Source organism: Macaca thibetana, chromosome 1, assembly GCF_024542745.1.
Source record: "Macaca thibetana thibetana isolate TM-01 chromosome 1, ASM2454274v1, whole genome shotgun sequence".
Classification (NCBI taxonomy): domain Eukaryota; kingdom Metazoa; phylum Chordata; class Mammalia; order Primates; family Cercopithecidae; genus Macaca; species Macaca thibetana.
The window spans coordinates 104,604,406-104,615,366 of NC_065578.1; the positions used below are offsets into that span (position 1 = coordinate 104,604,406).

A 10,961-nucleotide genomic window follows, 5' to 3' on the forward strand; every position below is an offset into this window, starting at 1 on the left:
ATCAGTTAATGCTAATATAGTAAAATTTGTCTTAAACAATTATATGGTTTTCAGAGTCTCAAATACCTATCCAATTAGGGCTAACATTTGTTCTTTTGTGAATAAATATGCTAAAAATCATACTTGCAGTCAAACACACATTGTGATGTTCTATTCTGATTATTAGTTCAAGCTAAAGATTAATTTAAATAATTGCATGATTTGATCAAAAGGACATTTCAAAAATATCCCTCATTAAATGTATTAATATGATAAATTCATTTGATTAGTATAGGGATGTATTTAATATTATATTTGTAAATTAAATATAATCACAGCATGACTCATCTTTTGTGTGCTAGTTGAATTTGCTAGTAACTAGCAGATAAAATCGGAAAAAGCCATCTTAAAAATGTATTTATTCCTCAATGTTGTTGATATTAGACTTCTAATACGTGGCATACATTCATTAACTCTTCCTTATATTTTTATGACTATACTCATTGTTTAGTGGAAAAAAATTCTTCAGGCAAAACATTTGCCAACCAAGGAAATTAATCTTTATAACAATAATCAATATTCATAAATTATGTTTTAATTAAAAACTTAACCATAAGCTAACGCAAATGTTTTAAGTCATTGTAATGTAAAAAAAAAAAAATGTAGAAAATGTTCCCAATAAGGGAGAATTGGTTAAAAATAAAAATAAGACCAAGACTACACACATAAAAGTAAAAACACTTAATAAATGTTCATACATTAGAGGGATGCTTTGCTGTGACCCACCCCTCACCTATATTGGTGAAAAATATACTTCAGTAGCTGTTCTTAGATCAATGTGTTCCTTTTGCAATCTATGCTCTAGAAAACCAATGGTCTTGTCTTTCCAAAACAAAAATCCAAAGAATATCACTGCCCTGCTCACAGTCCCTGGATAGCTCATCATTGTGAGTAATATAACATCTTACAATTCTCTGCTCCAGAGCGGTGAGAATTTCTTCATTCTCTTGATATTCTGCAGTCCTTTCATGATTGTTCTGTGTTTTGGCTACCTCTCCTGTCTATTCATGTTCTCTGATCAGGACCAAAACTTCACTGCCTTTCCCTTAACCAGAAGAGCTACATGAAAAGCCTGAGAGGCTTGTCTATCAAACTACAGTGTCATCTCTATGCTCAATTTGTGCCCTGCATATATTATACCATATTTTACTTGTCTGTTTATGTGTCTATCTTAATGGATCATTAATCCCTCAAGATCAGGGCAAAACCCTTATTCATATTTAAATCGGCCAACTTTAGCACAGTCCTGAACACATACAAATTATATTTCCCCCCTTTTATATTTGTACAAAATTGAGACAATTCTAAGCTTTTCCAAGGTTCTCCTTTAGGTAAAATATGATCCTAACTTTATTTTCTGTCACAAAATGTTTTGGGGTTATTGCTTTTTTAAAAAATTAAACTTCGTATGCAAAATAACCACTTTCCTTTCTGGAGACATGTAATAACTATTGAATAAACATTAGTTACTATTATTTTACTCAACTTTCATTAAGTATTAATAATAAGAATTATACCAATGTCAGAGAATAAGGAATTATAAGAATATGATACAAATTAAAAGAACTATAGCATATCTTTCTTTTTTTGAGACCGAGTCTTTCTCTGTTGCCAGGCTGGAGTGCAGTTGTGTGATCTGGGCTCACTACAACATCCACCTCCTGGGTTCAAGCAATTCCACTGTCTCAGCCACCCGAGTAGCTGGGACTACAGGTGTGCACCACCACGCCCAGTTAATTTTTTTGTGTTTTACTAGAGACAGGGTTCACCATGTTGTCCAGGCTGGTCTCGATCTCCTGACCTCATGATCCGCCCACCTCGGCCTCCCAAAGTGCTGGGATTACAGGCGTGAGTCACCACGCCTGGCCTAGCATATCTTTATCTAAGATGAAAAATACAAATCCAGACTGAGTCAATTTTGTGTTAATTAAAATGGAGAACAGAGGAAACATTCTAGAATTTTTAAGGACAGACTTTCCATATGTAACACATGTTCCTATTCAGAGCTTTATGCTTACTATCTCTTCTAATGAACATGTTGTCCTCAGATATCTGTGTGGCTTATTGCCACACTTTATTCAGTTTTGAGCATACATACACATCACCACGCATATACACATCAAAATCTAAAAATTACACAATAAAGAATAAGAAATATTCAAACATATGATACATATCTGTATGATAATATGACTAAGAGCATTCCAAAATTGATAAAAGGTATATTTCTTTTTACAAAAAGCTCAGAAAATTAGGATAAACATTAAGAAATCTACACCAAAACACATAGAAATTAAGTAGTAAAAAAAAAAAAAAATCTTAAAATCATACAGAAAGAAAAATTAATAATCTTTAAAGATTAACTATACAACAGCAGCTCTCTAAACCAAGTAAATAGAATCAATTTGATATTTTTCTGTCATACTTAATGTGTTGAAATTAATAACAAAACATACTAGTCTAGAATTCTATACCCAATGCAAATATTCTGTAGAAGTAAACATAGAAATGAATTGAGGGATATAGAATTTGAAAAAAAAAATTGTGTCTAGTAGGGTGACATTAAAAAATAAAAGTAAGTTTTTTTTACTTTATAAACAAAAATATGAAGATGTATAAGGGAATAACAAGCACTGAAAAGAGTATGCATGCATTTGTAAATACTCATACATAAATTTGTGCATTTTAAAGCATATATTTAATTAAAAGCATTGCAGTAAAATACAAATGGCAGGAAAGATAGGCACAGAGTTCTTAAAATTATAAGTCTCCAACCATCCCGTATAAATGATGCAACACAATTGAACATCAAATTGAGGCTTAGCCCAGGAGGGTTCTTGGCTTTACCCAGGAAAGAATTCAAGGGTGAGTAAGTGGTTTTAGGCAACAGTCTTTTATTGGACAGTACTTCCTCTTTTGGATCAGGCCTAACTCATAGGCAATATACCCAAAATTGACAGTTCATGGGCTCTTGCTAATTGTGTGTATACTCCCTTATATCTACTTTCAATTACTTGCAAAATCAGGGCTGGGCCAATGAAAATTGAGGGGTGGGTTATTTAGAACTTTCTAGGAAAAGAGTGACAATTCATCCTGTCTGGACCAGATCGAGATACTGTTTTGGTCAGCAGGGTTGTGACCAGAAAGTGAGTCCTGTCAGTCTCCTATGTCACAAATACTATTTTTTATTATCCTGTTGTTAGGTGACAGATGTGCTTTTTTCTAATCTGCCGTGTAACCATTAAAAATGGTAAAATATTTTACCACTAGTATGTTAATGGAATACAAATTAGAATACCATTTATTTTTCTTAATTGAAAAGTAAGTAAAAACGAAGACAGATACGTAAAAATAGATTGGACAATCATGAAATAAATATTGAAAGAATAAATACAAACACAAATATGCCAGTAACTAATTTAAATATCAATGCACTGAATAATATAATTAAAAATCTAAGATTGTCAGAATTACTTTTAAAAACCCTCAATATTGCTTATGAGACACTTTAAATATAGAACACAGAAGGATTTACTCTAAAATGATAAAAAAAAGATTTTAAAATATTACCAAAAATTCTACATAGGGAGTGTTTTAATATCAGACAAATTGTACTTTAAAGCAAGAAGCATTTCCAGAGGTAAATAGGAGTATTTTATAATTAAAAGTGGATCAATTTGATAGGCAGATATGACAATCCTAATTGGACCTAGCATGGCTTCAAAATATATAAACAAAAATTGACAGCACAAAGAGAAGAAATAGAAAGTTGCTATCATTTTGTGGGTTTTAATAAAATATTTTAATGTAAAAGGTACAGGAAAAATATCTACTGACATGGATATCATGGACAACAAAGTTAATAAACATCACCTAATTGACATAGACAGTACATTGCACCAAACAATGAAAGTTTACATGTTAAAATGTAATGTCAGTATGGAAATGTGATAGAATAAGCAAGAGAGCCTCAAAAAAATTCAAAATACTTAAATCATTTGGAATAGTTCTATGACCACAATAGAAATAATACAGGAAAAGGTAACTTTAAAAGCCTTATTCCTAAAGCAACTAGAGTACTTCCATATAACTCACTTTTGAAGGAAGAAATCAAAATTGTAGATGTGTTTGAAACTGAAAACTAATGACTGAACAGCACACCAAAATTTGGTTAATGTGACCAAATCAGTGCATTAACAAGAAATACATAGTCTTGAATTCATATACTAAAAAAAGGTAAAAATATGTTATTGAATTTCAGTCTTATTAAGTTAAAAATTACCGTAAGAAACAAACAAGAAATGTAAAATAGAAAAAAATTATTAAGAGAGCAAAGTCAATGGAACAAGAAAAACATCCTAAAATACACACACACACACACACACACACACAAACAGATTTAGCTTTGTGAAGAAATTAATGGAACACCCTAACAATAATTATAAAAGAAAAAAAGGGGAAAGGCAAGCTGTCTACATTAGATAATGGAAAAGGAACATTGCAACAGAATTAAAAGTCTGTAAAGAACACTAAAAAGATGGTATAAATAAACTTACATAAATACTTTGAACAATATACCAGAATTCAAATTCAAGATTTGTCAACGTTTAAAAAATGAAAACTACACAGTGATTAACTTTGATACTTGAGATACATTAGGGCATAGATTAAATACCATCAATAATAATTAATAGAATAATTCATTTTGGCCCTAGCTATATAATGTAGAAAAGAAACATATGGATTAAAATATTTGGAGGATCACACACACACAGATAACAGTATAAAGTTAATATAATTTAATGATTTAGGGACAGCCAAACCACACTGGCGACATTACAAACTCGTTTTTTGAAAAACTGGCTCATGAACTACAAAAAACCCAAAAAGCCTGATAGTTCAAGAGGTAGATAAAGAGCAATGCAAGGCATGGGAATGGCATGCTTCAAAGTGTAAGAAAATGCACGTTATTAACATGTATCTTGGTAAAATTGATGAACGTCCACCAGCTTATATGTATTTCCTATGAAATACCTCATGCTTATGTCACTTCTCAGAACTCCTTTTCCTGAACAATGTCATACATTCAAGAAACATAAATGAGTTCTCCAACTGAAAAACACCACACATCACACCAGGAGGTAAGGATGGAGGTATAAGCAGGGTCCAAATCACTGAAGACTTAGCATATAAGAATTTTATTTAGGATAAGGTTCTGCTGACATAACCTAAACATGAGTCTAACATTATTCTATTTGTAATTTAGAAGCAGCAATAAGGGATTAGTAAGAGTGACATATTAGAAGAGGAAAATCCTGGAAGCAAAACCATTTGTGGGGTTCTTGCTTAATTTTATGAGCATAATGTTGAGAACTTGGTAAAATTAAGAACACAGTGATGAAGATGGGCAGTTCCTCTGTTCCACTGATGTTTAGAAAATATAGTGGATAAACTCAATGATTATATATGTTAATAAGAAGATTTAAGAATAAAGGTTTGTCCTTTGGAAACCCACAAAACTATCACAAGATCTTAACTTTCTGCAAGATATTTTTCTACATGGGATGAGAGCACAGAAATATATTTTTATTTTGCTCTTTGAAAAGAATTTCAGAATTCACACTCAAATACTAATGAGGCTCTAAGTGTTCCTGAAATAAAGCAAACAGCGAAAGATGTGCACTGCATATGACCACTCATTAATAAATACCTTTGTCGAATATTCTTTCTAAATACTGTTAGAACTTGATGTTAACTCAGTAAAATGGAGACTCTATGATCCATAATTTACACCTAATTAGTGTTTAATCTTTTTTTAGTCCTGTGATTTAATTATAAATGCTTAGTCCAGTGAAATAAATATTTTTTTTGTCATTGTTGTTCAGTTAAAATCAACAAGCTTCTTGATAGATATAGATTACCAATACAAGCTTATTATTTTATAATTACTCTAAAGTTAGTGCAGCAAACAGCAGCCACTAGGTCTTGACTAAGTGCAATGACAAAAGGTTTTCTAAAACTTATTTTTGATAATCTGTTCACTGGAAATCAAGGTTTATTCAGGTTACATAAATGTGTTTTTCATTTCTCTTGAGAAATATAAGCTTATTGAATAAAGTATTGTAGTATTAATACATATACTTAATAAAATTTAAAGCATTTTAACTAAATCTGTCTCTAGTTATCCAAAGCCTTTTTGTATTTGAGAGCACTCGTCAAAATTAAATCTTTAAAATGCTAAATTCTTCTAGTCTACTGCCATACCACCCTGAACGCACCCAGTCTCGTCTGATCTAGTGTTTAATTTATATGTATTATTTTAATTCAGATTAAAATGTCATGAGAGTCAGAATATTGATGCTGATCTATTAACATTTTTATATGATTTATTCTCAACGATATAGCATGTATAAAATCATGTGAAATTGTCAAATATTACCGTATATTTTACATATTTATCTACAAAAAACATTCTCTTGTGGAAGTTAAAAATTAAAGATATTCAGATTAAAATTGGTGTAACTGACTATTCAATTGAAAGTTTAATTCAAATAATGGAAATCTTTAAAAGAAAATTGAATCAAATGAAACATAGTATTTAGACAAGGTATTGAATTTTTTCAATTAAGCTAGAATATAGTCATGTCAGAAATAATAGTAACAAATAGACAATAAGCAAAATATTTACTAACTGGATAACACACAACTAAGAGCCTGTGCACATATTTGTACACAGGAGCACACAACACGTACACATCAAATGCAGCTTATGAACACTGATTCATACAGCCTTTTCCCAACTTTATAGCCTAAGCTTCTATGAGCCCACACTACTTGTTCATAAATTTGTTTTGATGTTTAAAGTAGCAGTTTAATTGAGTGGATTTATTGTAAACTGGGGATATTCTCCAAGCATCATAGACAATGCAAGATGGTTGCTCAATTTGATTCACTGATAATTCTAGTGTTCATTATCTACCAGTTTCCTCAGAGCAGGTGGCATCTTCAAACTACATAAAATAAACAATTGTAAAAGGAGAGTCAGGATATGTGGAATTGAGCACATCTGGCTTACCAATTCATTTGGCATCCTCTCTTCATTTACCTATAAAAATAAATATGACATTTCTTATTCCAGAAAACACATCTGAAAAATTAATTCTTTTCAGTTTAGTTGTGTGTCAGCTAACGAAAAAAATAATAGAAAATTAATTGTTTAGATGGTACATTTATTGAACATATGAGATTAATGGAATCTGAGACCTCCCTGAGAGATTCATAGAAACTACAGCCTAAACCACAATTTGGAGCCAGGTATTTGGTTTGTACGTATAAGATGCGCGATACATTTTTATACATAAAAATTTGAATGCCAGTGCTGTAGTATTAACACTTCTGCCAAGTTTTGGTGATTAAATTAGAAAGCACTTCTTTGGACAACTAGAACAATAAACTTAATTGATAATGCTTAATTAAAGCTTAATTTTTTAATATCAAGAAGTCTATAGGTGGCTACTTACAGTGTTTTAGTAACTCAACAATATCTTTGCAAATGACGTCATTTTGTATTACTTGTGTTTGTAAAATGTATGTTAAAATTTCAAGCCTCATTACATTTAAGTTGGGAGTGAAATGTGTTTGGTTGTGCCACTGTATCAGTTTCTTTGACTGGTACGGCAAAAGTTTTCCAAGATAACCCTCGTCTTTCTAGAAGACTTCCTTTTACATGTCATTGGTTAAAAATAGGTTGCAGGTTTTATAGTTACTTTCAGCAGCAAGTAACAAAAAGAAAAAAATATCAGAATCTTAATTGGCATAGGTCAATCATGATGTGATCACTATTATGAACCTGGTGTTGGCCAAACATATCCACTTTCCTTCAGCAAAAAAATTAGGAAAAACTGGGCTAACATTTTTGTTCAGCAGTGATCTATTGCAGAATAAAATTCAATGCTAGAAAATATATATCCTAAACATTTATATCATAAACAGCATATTTTTAATAAGATACATTTGTTGATGGTTTTTAGTTGGGCATATAAAGGAAAAAAGTCTGAATAAAATGTAATAGGTTTCCACTGTTTCTCATAATGTAAGAATCCATAGTCATTTTTAATTTTACACAATAAACAATAGAAAATTCACTTTTAGAAAATTTTACTACAGACTAATAGAGTGAAATTTTGATTATAAGGACTTTGTAAGTGACTTTTCAAATCAACTACAGAGAAGTTATTTCTGTTGACTTTTTCATTGAAATTTTCTTCATGATTCTAGAAATAGATATCATTAGGAAAGGTTTAGGAGTAGCATGCCTTAGTTAATATCACTCTACTTTATGCCATTTTCCACTATTTACTTAAATGAATTGACTGTATAGATAAATTAACACAGACAGGAATTGGAAATGAAAATAGCCTATTTTTAAATATATGACCATAGGGAATAATCGCAGTTAAGAAACCAAGCTATAATGCTTAAACTAATTCTCCAATCAAATAAAGCAAGTTGAATGAAATAATTAATTGTGAGTCAATCTCTGGTATATATGTAGTAGAATATCACATAAAAGGTTCATTATTCATTAGGCACAGATGCATTAATACAGATACACCAGGACCGTAGAACTAGAGATAATCACTTGGCAAACAGGTTAAGAAATAGTCAACTGAGGCTAACTCAGTTCTATGCATGCCAGTTTACAACAAGCATTCTTAGCTATGAACTGCCCTTAACTGATTTTCTGTTGGGTTTACTTTTCTTTTTTCCTTTACATTTTGGCACTTCAGGTCATCCTTCTCATCTAGAGTTATTCTGGTTCACTGGACCACAATGAAGAAGTATTTTCACCACCCAATGCCATTTTGATTCTTTTTATAACTAGTTTAATCTTCCAGATTGCTGTTAAGCTATTTTATTTGCAGGGCATATGGATCTTTCATATTTTATTTAAAACCTGGAAATCTTCTTTCCTTTTTCTTCTATTCTAATTAATTTTTCTCTTTCTCTTACTCTATCTCTACTTATATTTTGTCTTTTTCCATTAAAAATAATTAAAGCTTGGGCATATGGTGCTACAAGAACTGGCTCCAGGGCCCTTATGCTGGCTGCCCTCACAGCTCCCAGCCTGGTGACAGGATCTACCCTGATCTGAGAATGACCACCTCTCAATATGAGTGGCTGAAATTGGTGTTAGTGCCCATGAGTCAGTGTAAAATGACTGTGATCCCCACAGTGGCCACTTTGTGGCCTTCAAGTTCCTAATGAGAACTCACATTAGAGTTCTCATTAGAAACCACTCCTGTAATACGATCACTTCTACTCTCATTAGAGTTTTCATTAGAAATCACTCCCATAATACGATCACCTCCTACCAGGTCCCTCCTTCAACACATGGAGATTACAGTTTGACATGAGATTTGGGTGGGGACACAGAGCCAAATCATATAATCAGCTGAGACCATCAAGGATCTGATGCACAAGTTTCAAAGAGACCTAGATTTTCTTCATTTCCATTGCATTGTTCACTGATATCTGAAGTCAGAGAACATTCCAGTGACAAGTGGTGGCACAGTCAAGCTGGCTGATTTAGTCTAGCTAGAATCTATAGCTACCAGATGGTGTTTATACCTGTGGTTGTTACCCTCTTGTACTGTGCTCATGAGGTTCTTCTGCAATCTACACAGGCAACATCTGTGGACTTGTGAAGTGTTGGATGTGTCTTCGCAGAGATGTTTCCTCAAAAGCCTCTCTTCTGTGGAAACTCTAAAGCTGAAAAGTTGGGCAAAATCTTTGACCTGATTGGGCTGCCTCTATAGGATGACGGGCCCTAAGATGTGTCTCTACCGCATGTAGACTTTCTCCACAGAGGGCCTCATCCAGTAGAGTCGGTGGTGCCTGAGATGGAGCACAACTGCTGCTGGAAATGTTATTTTGTCCTACATAAGCAAATCTCTGCCTTCCCAGCTCTGGAGCACTTTTATTTACATAAGACTCAGAGTGTGCAATGGAGTGGCTGCCACAGAAGGAATAGAAGCTTCCATTTCCCTTATTCTGGACACCTGAGTGGTGAGAACCCTACTGAGAAGGCAATCACTGCCTTCATATCTGAGGCTCTGAAGACACCTCCTGAAACTTTTTACAGATAATATTTTGCTGCCTTAATAACATTATCCTTCTACCCTTCCATTTGAGGCTTCTCCTTCTCCTCCCACCCTGTTTCCTTATACTAGAGGGTATGTCCCCTCCTATCTCCTTCTATACCTTGATATTGGGGTCTTTTCTTATACAGGAAAAATAAAACAAAACAAAGAAAAAAAAAGATTTTAACAATTTTTATTTCTGATAGTAGGTTTAAAATACTAGTGGTCCTTGCAAAAACTGCATTTTGGTTCTGGTATAATTTGTGAATCCCTGGTGTTTGAATTTGCAAATTATCTGTTTATAGTTCCTATGATTATGGTGTTGCACTTTGCATACGAACATGGAAAGCAGAAGTTAACCCACAGAACTTGAGGATTAAATGAAAGTTTTTTTAAATGATATTCATAAGTGATTGTGTTAAAATTATCTTCTAGGGGAAAAGTGAATTATAACATTCATTTTCCAGTTATTTCTTGTTACTCTCAAGCATGACAGTGTAAAATTGTTCAAATAGGATTGATTTTATATGTGATCTAGTTTCATTCCATTGGAGACATGCTGAATTTAAAATATTAGGTAGTGAAGACAGTAAAGTACTGAATTTATCTAGCTTGCTAATACGGAAGCAGGGCTCTCTACTGGATAGATGTAGAGAAAAGATGAGATTCATCTACCCAAGCAACACCAATACAAAAGCTGCAGTGGTTCAATTATGATAAAAAAAGGTGAATTTCTTTCTTAGTCTATAGTCACATTAAATCAGCTAAAAATACTTGAAC

The 10,961-nt window shown here is 32.5% G+C and overlaps 1 pseudogene; it reads left to right on the forward strand.

The window, feature by feature from the left end:
* The first annotated feature begins 9,501 nt into the window (after positions 1-9,501).
* LOC126950488 (cyclin-dependent kinase 4-like) lies at positions 9,502-10,187 on the forward strand (annotated as a pseudogene).
* The last annotated feature ends 774 nt before the right edge of the window (positions 10,188-10,961 follow it).